Raw genomic sequence first — 19,008 nt, 5'->3', positions numbered from 1 at the left:
CTGTAAGCATCAGCTGAAAGAGCAGCTTACCGATCACTGTACCTGTACACAGCCAATCTGTAAATAGCACACCCAACTACCTCATCCCCATATTATTATTTATTTTTGCTATTTTTGCACCCCAGTATCTCTACTTGCACATTCATCATCTGCGCATTTATCACTCCAGTGTTAATGCTAAATTGTAATAATTTTGTCTCTATGGCCCATTTATTGCCTTACCTCCCTACTCTTCTACATTTGCACACACTGTACATAGATTTTTCTACTGTATGTTTGTTTATGTGTAACTCTGTGTTGTTTTTGTCGCACTGCTTTGCTTTATCTTGGTCAGGTCGCAGTTGTAAATGAGAACATGTTCTCAACTGGCCTACCTGGTTAAATAAAGGTGTAATAAATAAATAAAAAAGTGAGTCCGCCAGATCAGAGGCAGTAGGGATGACCAGGGATATTTGGTTTATAAGTGCGTGAATTGGACTGTTTTCCTGTCCTGCTAAGCATTCAAAATGTAACGAGTACTTTTGGGTGTTAGGGAAAATGTATGGCGTAAAAAGTAAAACAAATTCTTAAGGAATGTAGTGAAGTAAAAGTAGTCAAAAATATATATAGTAAAGTACAGATACCAAAAAAACATACTTAAGTAGTACTTTAAAGTATTTTTACTTAAGTATTTTACACCACTGGACTGCTGCTATTTCTTGTAGATTTCAAAAACTTTTTCAAATCCCTTTTCCTGCACTGCTGCTGAGTGAAAGATACGTCAATCAACCACAAGGGGCGGTTACCTTTATTTTATAACCAGCAAAGATACTGTCTTTGACTGTAAGATATGAACATCCCGAGTATGTATGTTCCTAGACTAGGTACCGCCTACAAAATATTTCTTAGTTGTGATTTGCTAAAAGAGACATAGCAATGAATTGCGTGAACAATGAAGATAGTTTTTTTTAATGTTGAATTACAATAACAAATAAAAACAGGATGTTTTTTTAAGAAACAAAATAAAATAAAATTAAGGCAAATAAACAAAAACAACAAAATAACTACAAGCTAATTGCAGGTTCAAAAGTTAAAGTACCTCAAAATAAATTGAATAAGGTCAGGGGTTACAATTGTATAAACCTATTATATAGTTGTAAGAATACATCTTTTTTTGTTATTGTCTAATTCTAGAGATTTTATAAGCACAAATATATTACATTTGGGGACAGATTTCAAATGTTTGTTTTTGTGTATGTAAAATTTACCAGAGGGAATGAAAAAAAGTGTATGACTAATTCAGTAGCTTTGTTCTCATTTCAATAATAACGTTTAAATATTTAATTGTAAATACATGGGCCTTATTAACAACTTCAAAGAGTCAGACTAATAAAAATGTGTCTAATAGTTTCCCCCTTTTAAAAAAAATCACAGGCAGATGTAATCTAAGTCCATGAATTTAGACAACACGTTATTACAGGGGTATATTTTGTGCAATATAATAAAGTGAACTTTTTACTTTATTTCATATAAAATATTTGTGAGGGAGCAACCAAGCTTTCTTTCATTCAATTTCAGTAGTACCCTTAATGTATTATTACATTTATTACATTCTAATATAAAATGGGCATCTATATTGAAATGTTCTCCAAAACATAAATGAGATGTAATTAATTAAGTCCTGAAGGTATTGCTTTGTAAAGTTGAAGTTGGAAGTTTACAAAAACTTAAATAAATCCCTAGTCTGCTGTTCCCACATGCTTCAAGAGGGCCACCATTGTTCCTGTTCCCAAGAAAGCTAAAGTAACCGAGCTAAATGACTAGTAGCACTCACTTCCGTCATCATGGAGTGCTTTGAGAGACTAGTCAAAGATCATATCACCTGACACCCTAGACCCACTCCAATTTGCTTACCGCTCCAATAGGTCCACAGGTTCATCGACAACAGCTCAGCATTTAACACCATAGCTCGTCATTAAGCTCGAGACCCTGGGTCTCAACCCCGCCCTGTGCAACTGGGTTCTGGACTTTCTGATGGGCCGGCCAAACAACATCTTCACCCCGCTGATCCTCAACACTGGGGCCCCACAAGGGTGCGTTCTCAGCCCTCTCCTGTACTCCCTGTTCACCCATGACTGCTGCGCCTTCTTCACGATGCTGTCTGTGTGAGTGGACCAATTCAGTTTGTCTGTGATGTGTATGCCGAGGAACTTAAAACTTGCTACCCTCTCCACTACTGTTCCATCGATGTGGATAGGGGGGTGTTCCCTCTGCTGTTTCCTGAAGTCCACAATCATCTCCTTAGTTTTGTTGACCTTGAGTGTGAGGTTATTTTCCTGACACCACACTCAGAGGGCCCTCACCTCCTCCCTGTAGGCCGTCTCGTCGTTGTTGGTAATCAAGCCTACCAATGTTGTGTCCGCAAACTTGATGATTGAGTTGGAGGAAGTTAAAGCTTGGTTGCAATTTGGTCTTCCAAATGGACAATGACCCCAAGCATACTTCCAAAGTTGTGGCAAAATGGCTTAAGGACAACAAAGTCAAGGTATTGGAGTGGCCATCACGAAGCCCTGACCTCAATCCAATAGAACATTTGTGGGCGGAACTGAAAAAGCATGTGCGAGCAAGGTGGCCTACACATTTTTACTATTCTTTTGAATTTTTACTAGGATTGTATTTGGCTAAGGTGGATGTAAACTTCCGACTTCAACTGTATATAGAATCACGTATTGGGAAGTCATTTCTAAAAAAATTATATAAGAGCATATATTCCCTTTATCAAATAAATCTATTTCAAATATTTTTCTAACCACTTAGGGAAGAATAAAGACTTGGTTTTAACAAAAATATTTGTTGTTCTACATAGGCGTTTTGTGTGGGGAGAAGCTGTGGACATAAAAGTTTCCGGGCTTGTTCGTGAAATTTAGACTGATGGGTCATTTTCCTGGAGAAAAGTTGCACACTCCACAACAATTGAATAACACCCCATTTCTTAAAAATGACACCGCATATTGTGAAATTTCAAGAATAACGTCGTAGATAGGCTACTTTTTAGTCTAATGTCACATTCAGAACAACTGGGATCTCGGAAAACTCCGACTTCTGACTTTAAACGGTTCACGACAACTGGGAACTCGAAAAAATAAAGGTCGAACCATAACGTTCGTGATCTTCGTGGTCGGCATAACAGATCTCCAGAAAGAAGTCACAGTTCCCGAGTTTGAGCTATTTTTTCCCCTCCGAGTTCTGTTGTTTTGGACGCACTGACGTCGGAAATATCCGAGTTCCCAGTTGTCTTGAACGCATCATTATTCTCCAGCACGAAGCAGCAGACAGTGTACGTCTAGCTAGCTAGCTAGCTACTTTTCGTACCTGATATCGCTGGCTTTCCTACGCTTCCAAATGTGCTTTTATTTTCAAGATTTTACATTTCTTCTTTGGTGGCCACCCAAACAATAAAACTGAAGTTCTTTTAGTGAAGGTAAGTTTGCAATTCCTTACAAATTCGCATCATTTTATCCAAAATGGCTGCCCGGTGTAAGCCAGCTAGCCTCGCCAGCTGATTAACGTTACTGCATAAAATGGCGTCGTGATGGAATAACATGGTCATGTTTTAATGCTGCCATGCGGTTACCGGCGTTTTATCGACACATATTGAAACATTACGAACATCTTTGTTTTCCACAAATTAATGACAAGCAGTTGAACACAATACTTCCTACTAGCTAACTATCTCGCGGCTACGTTCAATGTATGCTGGGTAGTTAACGTTTGAGGTAGCATGAGTTATTGTTAGCTAGCTGATATCACAAATAGCTGATATCACGTTACCAAAGCGAGTACATACCTGTTTTATTTAGCATTTTATCATTTTTCAACATAATATAGCCACATGGCAGATGTGGCATATCAAGAAGCTGATTAAACACCATAATCATTACACAAGTACACCTTGTGCTGGGGAGAAAAGGCCACTCTAAAATGTGCAGTTTAGTCACACAACACAATGCCACAGATGTCTCAAGTTTTGAAGAAGTGTGCAATTGGCATGCTGACTGCAGGAATGTCCACCATATCTGCTGCCATAGAATTATGAACATGGTTGTCTAAGCCGCCTCCAATGTCGTTTTAGAAAATGAGGCACTATGTCCAACCGACCTCACAACCGCAGACCGCTTTTATTGCATGTGGGCGAGCGAGCAGTTTGCAGATGTCAACGTTGTCAATGTTGTTTACAGAGTGCCCTGAGCTGACAAGGTACAAATCTGTCGTTCTGCCCCTGAACAGGCAGTTAACCCACTGTTCCTAGGCCGTCATCGAAAATAAGAATTTGTTCTTAACTGACTTGCCTAGTTAAATAAAGGTAAAAATTAAAATGGTTATGGTATGGGCAGGTATAAGCTACAGACAACGGACACAATTGCATTTTATCGATGGCAGTTTGAATGTATAGAAATAACGTGATGAATCCTGAGGCCCATTTTAATTTTCTATTTGTGACCAACAGATTTCTTTTCCCAGTCATTTTTATTCCATAGATTAGGGCCAAATGAATTTATTTCAGTTGACAGATTTCCTCATATGAACTGTAGCTCAGTAAAATCAAGGAAATTGTTGCGTGTTGCATTATATATATTTTTTTGTTCCGTATAATTGAAGTTAGCTACCTAGTCGTTGCACCAGAAAAAGTCAGCATTAGAATCTATCTTAGTTGAATAGATCGTCATTTTTGGTAACTCATGATACTAATGCACGATCCATATCTTTCTCTCCTACAGCACTGTTTTCCCCACCCACCCCTCCCTGTTATTATTATTCTTTTAAAGATTCATCTTTGTCAAGCCGCCAAAGTGGAGAGTGTGATTGCAGTAGGGGTGCTTCTCGTTTCAGGTATGTTCTTCCCTCAATAGGAATCCTTTTAAATATTGAGGGGACATTTCCAAACACACACACTGGGGTTTCATCAAGCAGCATCCTCTTTGATGTGTCATTTGTACCTCATACCCCACCTGTCATGGATCAGTATGCTGCTTTTCTGAAAATCAGGTCCCTGACTTCTTATAATGTCTGATATTGTTGTATTACAACATAGTACAGCAATTCAACAGCATAGTCTCTGTCACCCACGTGGGTATAACCAATGAGGAGATGGCATGTGGGTACCTGCTGCTGTAAACCAATGAGGAGATGGGAGGGGCAGGACTTGCAGCGCAATCTGCATCAGCAATAGGAATTACTTCTATTTTAGCCCTTGGCAACACAGACGTTCGCGAGCAGTGTGTGTGCAATAATTGGATAGCGTAGATTGCTACATTTATTTTGCAACGCTCACGCACGCGATGCGATTGGTGTAGTCAGGGTATTAGAGTTGACCGGGGCAGCTCCAGCAGGGCAGAAATTGGACAAACAGACTTGTTGGGAAGGTGGCTTCCTGTGACGGTGCCGCATTAAGCCGTTGAGCTCTTCAGTAAGGTCATTATACTGCCAATGTTTATCTATGGAGATTGCAAATCCAACTTTATTCGTCACATGCGCCGAATACAAGTGTAGGCCTTACCGTGAAATGCTTACTTAGAAGCCCTTAACCAACAGTGCAGTTCAAGAAGAGTTTAGTCTATTTGGCAAATCTTTTCTTCAGTAAAAAAATAACAATAAAAAGTAACACAAAAACGAGGCTATATACAGGGGGTACCGGTACCGAGTCAGTGTGCGGGGGTACAGGTTAGTTGAGGTAATTTATACATGTAGGTAGGGGTGAAATGACTATGCATAGATAATATAAACAGCAAGTAGCAGCAGTGTACAAACAGGGGGGGGTCAATGTAAATAGTCCGGTGGCAATTTTATTAATTGTTCAGCAGTCTCATGGCTTGGGGGTAGATGCTGTTGAGGAGCCTTTTGGTCCTAGCTTTGTCATTCCGGTACCGCTTGCCGTGCGATAGCAGAGAAAACAGTCTGGGGTCGCTGAAAATGTTTAGGGCCTTCCTCTGACACCGCCTATTATATAAGTCCTGGGTGGCAGGAAGCTTGGCCCCAGTGATGTACTGGGCTGTACGCACTACCCTCTGTAGTGCCTTGCGGGCAGATGCCGTTAGTTGCCATACCAGGCGACGATGCAACCGGTCAGGGTGCTCTCTGGTGCAGCTGTAGAACCTTTTGAGGATCTGGGGACCCATGCCAAATCTTTTCAGTCTCCTGAGGGGGAAAAGGTTTTGTCGTCCCCTCTTCACGGCTGTCTTGGTATGTTTGGACCATGATAGTTCATTGGTGATGTGGACACCAAGGAACTTGAAACTTTCGACCCGCTCTACTACAGCCCCGTCGATATTGATGGGGGGCCTGTTTGGCCCGTCCTTTCCAGTAGTCCATGATCAGCACCTTTGTCTTGCTCACATTGAGGGAGAGATTGTTGCCCTGGCACCACACTGCCAGTTCTTTGACCACCTCCCTATTGGCCGTCTCGTCGTTGTCAGCAAACTTAATGATGGTGTTGGAGTTGTTTGGCCACACAGTCATTGGTGAACAGGGAGTACAGGAGGGAACTAAGTACACACCCCTGAGGGGCTCTAGTGTTAAGTATCAGCGTGGCAGACTTGTTGTTGCCTACTCTTACCACCTGGGGCGGCCCGACAAGAAGTCCAGGATCCAATTGCAGAGGGAGGTGTTTTGTCCCAGAGTCCTTAGCTTAGTGAGGGAACGTGTGCTGGGATTAGACCGTCGTGAGACAGGTTAGTTTTACCCTACTGATGATGTGTTGTTGCAATAGTAATCCTTTGATGAGCTTTGTGGGTGCTATGGTGTTGAACGCTGAGCTGTAGTCAATGAACAACATTCTCACGTAAGTGTTCCTCTTGTCCAGGTGGGAAAGGGCTGTGTGGATTGAGAATGTGTCATCTGTTGGGGCGAATTGGAGTGGGTCTAGGGTGTCCGGGAGGATGGTGTTGATGTGAGCCATTACCAGCCTTACAAAGCACTTCATGGCTACCAACGTGAGTGCTACGGGGCGGTAATCATTTAGGCAGGTTACCTTTGCTTTCTTGGGCACAGGGACTATGGTGGTCTGCTTGAAACAACATGTAGGTATTACTGACTCGGTCAGGGAGAGGTTTACATTGTCAGTGAAAACACTTGACTGTTGGTTGGCGCATGCTTTGAGGACATGTCCTGGTAATCCATCTGGCCCAGCGTTTTTGTGAATGTTGACCTGTTTTAAAGGTTTTGTTCAAATTGGCTACCGATATCGTTATCACACAGTCATCCGGAACAGCTGGTGTTCTTGTGCATGCTTCAGTGTTGCTTGCCTTGAAGCGAGCATAAAATGCATTTAGCTCGTCTGGTAGGCTTGCGTCACTGGGCAGCTCGGCGTCTGGGTTTCCTTTTGTAATCCGTAATAGTTTTCAAGCCCTGCCACATCCGATGAGCGTCAGAGCCGGTGTAGTAGGATTCAATCCTAATCCTGTATTGACACTTGTTTGTTGGTTTGTCTGAGTGCATAGCGGTATTTCTAATAAGAACCTGGATTAGTCTCCCGCTCCTTGAAAGCGGCAGCTCTAGCCTTTAGCTCGATGCGGAAGTTGCCTGTAATCCATGGTTTCTGGTTGGGATATGAATGTACGGTCACTGTGGGGACGACGTCGTCGATGCACTTATTGATGCTGCCGATGACTGAGGTGGTATACTCCTCAATGCCATTGGATGAATCCCGGAACCTATTCCAGTCTGTGCTAGCAAAGTAGTCCTTTAGTGTAGCATCCGTCATCTGACCACTTCCGTATTGAGCGAGTCACTGGTACTTCCTGCTTTAGTTTTTGCTTCTAAGCAGGAATCAGGAGGATAGAATTGTGGTTAGATTTGCCAAATGGAGGGTGGGGGAGAGCTTTCTATGCATCTCTGTGTGTGGAGTAAAGGTGGTGTAGGATTTTTTTTCTCTTGTTGCACATGCTGGTAAAAATGTGTTAAAACTGATTTAAGTTTGCCTGCATTAAAGTCCCCGGCCACTAGGAGCTCCTCTTCTGGGTGAGCATTTTCTTCTTTGCATATGACCTTACAAGAGTTGGTTGAGAGCGGTCTTAGTGCCAGCTTCGTTCTGTTGTGGTAAATAGATGGCTACGAATAATATAGATGAGAACTCTCTTGGTAGATAGTGTGGTATACAGCTTATCATAAGGTACTCTACCTCAGCCGAGCAATATCTCGAGACTTCTTTTAATATTAGACATCGCGCACCAGCTGTTATTTACAAATAGACGCACACCCCCACCCCTCATCTTACCAGACATAGCTTCTCTGTTCTACAGGTGCATAGAAAATCCCCCCAGCTCTATATTATCCGTAACGTCTTTCAGCCACGTCTCGGTGAAACTTAAGATGTTACAGTTTTTAATATCCGGGTGGTAGGATGATCTTAATCGTAGATCATCATTTTATATTTTCCAATAAGTGAACGTTAGCAAGAAGAACAAATAGTAGTGGGAGTTTACTCGTTCGCCTACGGATTCTCAAAGGCAGCCCCATCTGCGGTCCCTTTTCCTGCGTCTTTTCTTCAAGCAAATTACAGGTCCTGTTCTGGGTCTTTTCCAGTGAAAGCAGTACATCCTTCTCGTCGGACTCGTTAAAGGTAAAAGTTTATTCTAGTCCGCGGTGAGTAATTGATGTACTGATGTCCAGAAGTTATTTTCGGTCATGAGTGACAGTAGCAGCAACATTATGTTCAAAATAAGTTACAAAATTTTTTTTTTTTTTAATTGCACAAGTGGTTGGGAGAATGTAAAAGTCAGCCATGTTCTTCGGCGCCATCTTTTGCGGTGTGCTCGATTTTTATACACCTGTCCGCAACAAATAGCCAAATCCGCTCATTTGAAGGGGTGTCCATGTACTTCTGTGTGTGTATATAGTGTATCTACGAAACTAGGACATGTCACTTGACATTAATGTTATCCAGAGGCTTTAGGGTCAGGATGTAGTCAAACCACATTCACATTGAAAGCCGTGGCTCCAAAAATGACTAAAGCTGACACTATAACATAAAATAGTATAGCATCAACTGTGATTTGGCCAAATATGGAGAATATTTGTGTTCAATGGGCCCTTTGTTAAGAATGGTGCAATGGTATGTGGGTGGGTGCCACTTTAATGTCCTGAGCACCAACAATGTACCAGGCACCATTGATTTAGTAAGTAAGGGGTTTTAGCTACAGTATTAGGTTTGGTAAATGTACTGCTACAATGAGTAGTCCTACTCTGAATGTGCACATTGTCATCCCAGACAGTGACACATTTTTCTTCCTCTATATTTTGGAGATGGTAATCAGCAATGTTTATCAATAAAGATTTCAGGGGTCACTCTTTCCCCTGCCACTACCATTTCACATGTACTGATTTTTAATTCTGCACCAGAGCTTGAGCTTTTTGGATAACCAGCGATGGCACTACTTAATTTCTCCCAATTTCCACCGTTGTTTCACAGTCAATATTGCAATGAATCGTTATGACATGGGAAAATGTATTTGGACTCACTTCCTTACCCACCCAGGAGTTATCCAAAGAATATGATCTGCCTAATTTAATAATTAGTAATAAGGTATGTACTTGCTTTCCATGAAGATTAAGACCGTGGATATTATGCAACACAAATGGCTTCAGCAAAGCAAAAACAAGGAAAAGTGGGTTACTCTTTATGCTCCAGATGTTGAATGTGAATAACTGCCATTGTTCTGGTCCACAGTGGCGATATCACTATGGTGATGGTAACACGGTCCGATGTCAGTCCATTGTGATTTGTCATGTCTTTATGGCCGATGGGCCTTTTTTATACTGAACAAAAAATATAAGCGCAACATATACAGTGTTGGTTTCATGAGCTGAAATTGTCCATACGCTCAAAGCGTATTTCTCTCAAATGTTGTGCCAAAATTAGTTTACTTCTCTGTTGGTGAGCATTTATCCTTTGCCAAGATAATCCATCCACCTGATATGTGTGTCATATCAAGAAGCGGATTAAACAGCATGATCATTACACAAGTGCGCCTTGTACTGGGGACAAAAGGCCAGTCAATGTGCCGTTTTGTCAAACAACACAATGCCACAGATGTCTCATGTTTTGAGGGTGCGTGCAATTGGCATGTTGATTGCAGGAATGTCCACCAAAGCTGTTGCCAGAGACTTGAATGTTAATTTCTCTCGCATAAGCTGCCTACAACGTTTTAAAACTGTCCGCACAACTGCAGACCACGTGTAACCACGCCAGCCCAGGACCTCCACACCCGGCTTCTTCACCTCAGACCCCTTGTAACCACGCCAGCCCAGGACCTCCACACCCGGCTTCTTCACCTGCGGGATCATCTGAGACCAGCCACCAGGACAGCTGATGAAACTTGGCTTTGCACAACCAAAGAATTTCAGGAGAAGTGTAGGCTCCATGGATGAATCCCGGTTTCAACTGTTCCGGGCAGACATGGCGTCGTGTGGGCCAACGTTTTGCTGATGTCAACGTTGTGAATAGAGTGCCCCATGGTGAGGTTATGGTATGGGCAGTCATAAGCTACGGACAAGGAACCCATTGCATTTTATCGATGGCAATTTGAATGCACAGAGATACCGTGACGGGATCCTGAGGCACATCACTGTGACGGGATCCTGAGGCCACCATCGCCACTTTTTCAGCATGATAATGCACAGCCCCAATGTCACAAGGATCTGTACACAATTCTTGGAAGCTGAAAATGTCCCAGTTCTACCATGGCCTGCATACTCACTAGACATGTTACTCATTGAGCATGTTTTGGATGATCTGGATCAACGTGGACGACAGTTCCCACCAATCTCCAGCATCTTCGCACAGCCATTGAAGAGGAGTGGGACAACATTCCACAGGCCACAATCAACAGTCTGATCAACTCTGCGAAGTAGATGTCGTGCTGCATGAGGCAAATGGTAGTCACCAGATACTGACAGGTTTTCTGATCCACGCCCCTACCTTTTTTATTTATTTTTATATATCTGTGACCACAGATGCATATCTATATTCACAATCATGTGAAATCCATAGATTAGTGCCTAATTTATTTCAAATAACTGATGTCCTTATATGAACTGTAAATCTTTCAAAATGTTTGGATGTTGTTTATTATTGTTCAGTGTATGTCCATATTCATCTTGACAGTAACTTTAGCTTGAAGTAGGCTATATTCCTAGATGAATAGATGCCAACAGAGCCTTGTATGCAAATTATAGGGCTCTGGGTGACAATGTATTGACTAATCTTGTGGAACCAACCATATGTTGCTTAAATCAATCAACACTTTTTAGCTCTCACTTACAGGACATGAATGACCTATGGAGGGGAGTGTGAAACTGTGATCAACTCTTTCAATCAGTTAAACATGTACAATTCCTATGCATTGCTCTTGCATATTCAAAGTTGTTCTCCGTTTACCCTAACAGTGCTTCTTCGGGGGGAGGTGTTGGTAGGGGTGCACCTCAGCACTATCCCAAGACTGTCGGCAACAGGTAGGCCTACCACACAGGCATGATTCCCAGAAATCATTCTAAGGGATCCACAAATAATAAATACTGGGAACCAGGAGCTGGGAACCCTGTTTCAGCTAAAAGGCATTTTTTGTATGCGATCTGTATCTGAGTGGAATTGATGCTCTCTAGAATGATAAACGTCATCCTCAGTGTATTTGCTCTCCAGCATTGCAGATGTGATTTGCTGTCACCTGTATGTAGTACTGGTGGTGTATGATCACTTAGTGCCGTAGCTCAACAAAGTCTCCTTTCTGTTACTCCAGCGAGTTCCTGGGGAAAACCCCCGGGCACAGCGCTCCGAAATGGGTTCCTTCACGAAGCACTAGACGAGATGCCAACTCCAGCAACGAAAAAGAGCGACACGATGCAATCTTTAGGAAAGTGAGAGGGTAAGTGTCAAGAAACACAATTTGTCCACAAATTGGTTTATGCTTTATTTCCTCAAATGTTCTTAATGTGTTTGGTTTTATGCTCTGTGCCCTTGCCGCCTGCATGAGCACATGCTTCTCTGTCAGATGTTTACAAGAGCAAACCATCAACTTTATATGGCTAACAAGCAAATCTTGTTGATTTTCCAACCCCTCTTGATTATGCATGTGCCCATGAGTTGACATGTCCCTGTTCTCTCTCCCCGCTCCTCATTTTCCTCTTTAGCATACTCAACAAGCTCACGCCTGAGAAGTTTGACAAGCTATGCCTTGAGCTCCTGAATGTGGGCGTAGATACAAAACTCGTCCTTAAAGCAATCATCTTGCTGGTAAGTAAGCCTCTTATTTATTTTCCTGTTAACCGTGTCTGCTCTTTGCAAATGTAATCTATAATTTCCTGGCATCCTCCATGTATAACTGATGCTTTAATGGATTAAAACAAAATATAATTTTTTCATCTCTCCTCCCTCCCATCTAGATTGTAGACAAAGCCCTAGAAGAGCCGAAGTATAGCTCACTCTATGCGCAGCTATGTCTGCGTTTGGCAGAGGACGCACCAAACTTTGATGGCCCTTCGCCCGAGATCCAAACATCCCAAAAGCAGAGCACTGTAAGCATCAAGTTTAGTTTTTATTTTCTGCACGGTTATGTCTTTTAGTCTAGTTGTATGGTAATCTGTATGTGCTGTATAATAGTGTAGAACCAGCTCTGGTCTTCTCTTTATGTTCCAAGTGCCTGTATAGAATGTCACTGGTTCTGATGTTCAATCTCAAATGTTGTCCTGATTTTGCAGACCTTCAGAAGACTTCTAATTTCCAAGCTTCAAGATGAATTTGAAAACCGCAGCAGAAATGTTGAAAGTGAGTACCACGACTCCCCAACACGGCTCTTTTGGGACAAGGCCCACCACAAGTCCGCTCCTTGACTCCCTATTGTACTTGTACTAACTTGATGTTCTCCTTCTACCAGTCTATGACAAACATGACAACCCTCTTACTTCTGAGGAGGAGGAGCAGCGTGCCATTGCCAAGATCAAGATGCTTGGCAACATTAAATTCATCTCGGAACTTGGCAAACTTGACCTCATCCATGAATCTATCCTTCATAAGTGCATCAAAACAGTATGTTCAACCATTTCAGTGTAGTTCTTTTGGATTTAGTTTTGTATACCTTTTTATCATTATTTGCAACTTAAGATGCAACTTTGTCTAGTTGTTCTGCAATCTTCGTAGTTTTTACTTTTCTACTTGCACTGGTATGCCCTAATATGCCGCTTGTATAATACCATCATCCCCCTCTCCCTAGCTTTTGGAAAAGAAGAAGAGAGTCCAACTCAAGGATATGGGGGAGGATCTGGAGTGCCTCTGTCAGATAATGAGAACAGTGGGGCCTAGACTCGACCATGAAAAAGCTAAGGTACATTCTCTTGTTCCTAGCGGTCTGTCTGCTGTCATCCCTACGGCCTGTATGTCTGTCTCTTTCTCTGTCATGACACCACTGTTCATCTCTCCCCCCGTTTGAAATGTATCAGTACTTTGGCCAAATACGCCCGCTGTCTGAGAATGTGTCCATCTCCTAACACCACTGTCCATCTCTGCCCTACAGTCTTTAATGGACCAGTACTTTGGCCGTATGTTATCCTTAATGAACAACAAGGAATTGCCCGCCAGGATCCGCTTCCTGCTGCAGGACACGGTAGAGCTGCGAGACAACAACTGGGTCCCCCGCAAAGCTTTCATCGACAACGGACCAAAGACAATCAACCAGATCCGTCAAGAGGCAGTGAAAGTGAGTCAGTGGAGAGAACTGGAATTAATGGCCTGTTCATCTCATCCTCTCTCTTTGCCGCATCCTCAAAAGGAGGAGAGACCCTGGACCTTCTCATACAGTACAGTTGTGAAGGTGGCGAGGAAAGAGGACATGAGGAATTGAGGAAAGACCAATTGAGAACGAGCCTATGTATATCACCATCTAAGTCAAAGTAGCATCTTTGAACCTGTGATGCCCTACCCGTGGCTTCTTAGGCCAAGCTTATTGGTACAGCAACCCTATGCTTTTTCTTTTATAACTGGAGCTTCCTGACAACCCCTCCGGGTCTCTTTTTTTCTTCTCCAAAGCAACTCTCACTTATTACTCAACAGAGAGAATGCCTTCACACATCTACTAATGGTAGCATATGATTATTCAGTAGTTGCCCAGTGTATCTAAGAGTGATGAGTGACAGAGAATGCACATGGCTATATAACTACAACATCAAGAAGCAACAAATAGGATGTATTTTTAGTGTCTTTTTGAGCACTATTCACTGGAGTGTGTTTTTGTCTCCCCAGGATTTGGGTGTTTTCATCCCAGCGACCATGGCTCAGGGAATGAGGATGGACTTCTTCCTGGAAGGCCCTTTTATGCCAAACAGGATGAAAATGGAGACTCTCGGGGGATTGGCTGACATGTTTGGACAAATGCCAGGTAGGCACGGGCGTAGGTTTGTCCATCTGCCTGTCTAGGTCTTGTCCATTAACCACTTATTGTCTGCCAGCGTGTTTGAGGGGATCATTTATCACAAAATGAGTAGTTATTTGGGATGTAACATGATTTTGTAGGCCAGTGATTCTACCCAGTCTGACTTATAAAGTCTACTTCAAACATGCTCTGTGACTGAGAAAATGTGACAGCCAGATGTAAATTCTCACTCCTCTCTAACCTGTCTCCTCAGGTGGTGGGATAGGGACGGGCCCGGGGGTCATTCAGGACAGGTTCTCTCCCACTCTGGGACGTCATCGCTCCAACCCACTCTTCAATGTCAACGGACATAACGGCCACAACACCGCCCCCCAACCACAGTCTCCGTTTGAAATTGGAGCCAACAAGTCTTTTATCAAGTCCAACCAGGTAAATAACTGGATTTGATTTGATTCAATGCAATTTTATTTTTTTTATAACAGGAGCATTTTGGCCATATTAATGGTTAAGTAAACTTGCAGCATGTGTGCGCAACAGAGATGAGCTGTCCTTTCTTCTTGCTTGTGGAAAGGAAATGTGTCTCTTCCCACTAGCGCCACCAATTTATGTTTCTTGTCTGGTCTGTTTTAAAGGTTCAGAATCAGCATTTCCAGAACCAGAACCACCAGAGCCAGCAACAGCAGGTCCAGTCCAACAAGGACATGCCTCCACGTTTCAGCAAGAAGGGACAACTCAACCTAGAAGAGGTACATTAATCCACTCCCCACCAGTCTGGCCACTAGTGCTGAGCGATTAGTGCTTTTTGAGATTTGTTTGACTATACAAAAATTAATAATCACAATTTTGGGTTTCGATAATAAATAAAAACATTAACTGCGCTAATTAATACAAATCCCATGATGGTAGTGACTGCCTATGGCTGTTTATTAGTTATTCACATAAATTTAATAAAATATTTCGGTCATTGTGTATAATCTCTATAGAGCTGCTTACCTATGTTGTCTGACAAAATCACAATTTTAGTATGTCTTCAAATTTAAAAAGGAATACTTTAATGAATGCTGAATACCAATACCTACATCACGAAGCAACTGCTTTCTATTTATCCCCTTTTGATTGCGCATTCTTCTCTCTTACATAGCAGGCGTAAAAGAAACACAGACCGGACAAGTACTACATCGCACAGTTCGGGCATGATCTGATTTATCTATAAAGAAACTGCAGTGTACCTTGCATTGAGCTCACAAAACAAACAAAAAACGGAACTAAGTGGAATTCAAATAATTGAACCGACCTCTGTCAATTAGTTGTTTTAAACACTGAAAAAGAACCTAATAAAGTCTGCAGTATATCACCCATTGGGCTATAAAAGAGAAGCGAAAGGATCTTCTTGTATGATCGTTAAATAGTGTTGTATGTTTCTCATATTGAAATTGAGCACAGTTCGGAGCGTGATGTCAGATATGTCACATCAGAATGAGTGCTTCATCCAATGTCTGACAACTGTGAGCGGCCAGCCACATCCTCTAACCAGCCATTAGCATACTCTGCTGCTTCTTTCCGTGATGTGGTTTCTTACATTTCTTACATTTGTTTAATTATTGGAGCAGCACTCAACGCGAGCGAAGTGGATACGTATTTTTTTCAATTCACCGGTAAGAACCGTCAAGCCAGTCTGACTAGGCTTGGGTGCCACTGCCATACAGGAAAAACGGAGCACAGTGACAGTCATGCTTGCACCTTTACATTACTGAAAAGCTCAAGTTTCTAGCCCAAACCACCAACTAACTACCTTTCCCACCAAACATTCTGATTGGTTTCATCCTTCCAACTAAAAGTCCCGATTTGACATATCGCTTTACATTAGTATTTTGGGCCCCCAAAAAATGTAATCCAAATTTGAGTAAAGTCAGGTCGGAAAAGCGACATCGAGAAGAACACGAGTGAATGCACAGCAGGAGTGAAGCCACTGTCCACAAAAGACGGTGAAGACCCAAGTAATACAAAGTCCTCATTGTTGAAAAATACATTTTGTCACTGAATTATCACAACTTTTCATCAGACCATATCCTGTGATTTCTGTATCAGCTAAAAATCTAGTATAGCCCATTTTTTACACCCCTGCTGGCTTACCACTACCATCTAGATCTGAGTGGGCCAGTTCATTTTGCATATCCTGGTGCACTTATTGGCTTGCTATCTGCTAGCAACATGACATTACAACTCTTTGGTCACTTTAGTACCTACTTACCTGATGCGCCTTCATCACTGAGGTATAATAAGAACGCACCGAAACCACCAGCATACTGTTCCTTTCTTGACATCAAAGCCATGTTTGAGTTTTTGATAAATATAATTAATTTAGAAAATAGTAGTTTACACTTTTCCAAAAGACAGTTTTATATGGAAAATAATCCGTCTACGTTGTCAGATTTGTGGAAATTATATTGTGCAACCTTCACTTTAACCATAAAACGTCCAGGTTTTAAACAATTAAGTTTGTCATTTTATGAAGCATGTCTTACCTTCAAAGTAGCATAGCCAAAATATAACCATAGAAATGTTGAGGGAATTATTTTATTAACACTTAATATGTTAAGTTCATGTTTTAAGTATCCCTATATTTCTGTTATTACGGGGCTATCACTCAGTCAAGAGTGCGCCTGCGCAGGGAGTCTTGTTGTTGATGGACCTAGCCTTGAGTGGAATGGCTACCTTGTAGTGTGTTCATATAGTATATTAAACTTTGTTAAACTGTAACCTTGTCGTTGTGTCATTTCGAGTTAACATTGTAGTTATTAACCATCCTCTGCTACCAATGTGCCACCTCGCTTCGACGAGAAGAGGCCGTACGAAAGTTGGAAAAATTAACTTAGAATCTGGACGAGAAAAAACGAGCACTTGCGGTGGTATTATCGCTCGAAGGAAGAGCGAGAGATGCAGTACTGGAAATATCCATTGAGGATTTGAACAAGGATGACGGTATGGGAACTTTGATCAGAGCACTGGATTCTATATTTCTTAAAGAAGAGAAAGACTGTGCCTACGAGGCATATTCAAACTTTGACAGTGTTACGAGAGATATTTCGGTTGCAATGACGGACTACATCATTGATTTCGAACAGAGGTACAATAGGATGCGCAAGTACGACATGGTTCTCCCGGATGCAGTGTTATCTTTCAAGTTGCTAGATACTGCCTGTCTGGATGGTAGAGACATGGTTCTCCTGGATGCAGTGTTATCTTTCAAGTTGCTAGATACAGCCTGTCTGGATGGTAGAGACATGGTTCTCCTGGATGCAGTGTTATCTTTCAAGTTGCTAGATACTGCCTGTCTGGATGGTAGAGACATGGTTCTCCTGGATGCAGTGTTATCTTTCAAGTTGCTAGATACTGTCTGTCTGGATGGTAGAGACATGGTTCTCCTGGATGCAGTGTTATCTTTCAAGTTGCTAGATACTGTCTGTCTGGATGGTAGAGACATGGTTCTCCTGGATGCAGTGTTATCTTTCAAGTTGCTAGATACTGTCTGTCTGGATGGTAGAGACATGGTTCTCCTGGATGCAGTGTTATCTTTCAAGTTGCTAGATACTGTCTGTCTGGATGGTAGAGACATGGTTCTCCTGGATGCAGTGTTATCTTTCAAGTTGCTAGATACTGCCTGTCTGGATGGTAGAGACATGGTTCTCCTGGATGCAGTGTTATCTTTCAAGTTGCTAGATACTGCCTGTCTGGATGGTAGGGATAAACAGTTGGCTTTGACTGCTTGTACTGTGCTGACTTTTGCATCAATGAAGTTGGCACTAAAAATAATTTTTGGTGAAAAAATGTCTGTCGCGCCAATAGCAGATGGAATGCAAGTGAGTGACGCAGCATATTACACTGAGCAGCAGAGCAAAAGCGCCAACAAGTCACGTTCTTAAGACAACCAGAAGAGGGTGCCATTTCCCGGCACAAATCCACTGGACAAATATGGAAGATCAAAATGTGCTATTTGTCAAAGCACTTACCATTGGGTTAAGGACTGTCCTCATAAAAATGAACAAGTTAAACTAACAGAGGAAAATGTAAACACAGAGCAGTGTAACATTACACTGTTTTCAAATGAATCTGCTTCTGACACAGATTTTTATAGTTGAATCCTTAGGATCTGCTGTGATTGATACTGCATGTACACGGACAGTGTGTGGTGCAACATGGCTTGATAGCTATGTCAGTGAACTAAATATGAAAGAAGTACAAAATATGATTGACACACCAAGCAACAGAGCTTTCAAATTTGGAGATGGGAGAATTGTCCATTCTACCAAGAGAGTTAAGACACCAGCAAAAATTGGTCAGACAAAGTGTCACATTGAAACAGAGGTGGTGCCTACAGATCCCCTTACTATTAAGCAAAGCTACCCTCAAGAAGGCAGAGGCTGTACTAGACATAAAAATGACACGGTAGTGATGTTTAAACAACCAGTGACTCTTGAACTTACTACCTCAGGCCACTATTGTGTAAACATTTTAGACACAGACATCACACAGAGTCCATGCAAAAATTAGATTCTGACTGACAGAGCACATGGAGATTCTGAAAGTCACAGAGAACATGAACACAAAAGAA

General features: G+C 42.0%; 1 pseudogene; it reads left to right on the top strand.

The window, feature by feature from the left end:
* Positions 1 to 3,355: 3,355 nt before the first annotated feature.
* The window catches only part of LOC115108938 (eukaryotic translation initiation factor 4 gamma 2-like), a 24,938-nt pseudogene continuing 9,285 nt past the window's right edge, over positions 3,356 to 19,008 (top strand).

Source organism: Oncorhynchus nerka, linkage group LG25, assembly GCF_034236695.1.
Source record: "Oncorhynchus nerka isolate Pitt River linkage group LG25, Oner_Uvic_2.0, whole genome shotgun sequence".
Lineage (NCBI taxonomy): Eukaryota > Metazoa > Chordata > Actinopteri > Salmoniformes > Salmonidae > Oncorhynchus > Oncorhynchus nerka.
Note: the sequence above shows the minus strand (reverse complement) of the source record. Positions and strands in the feature narration are given on the sequence as shown.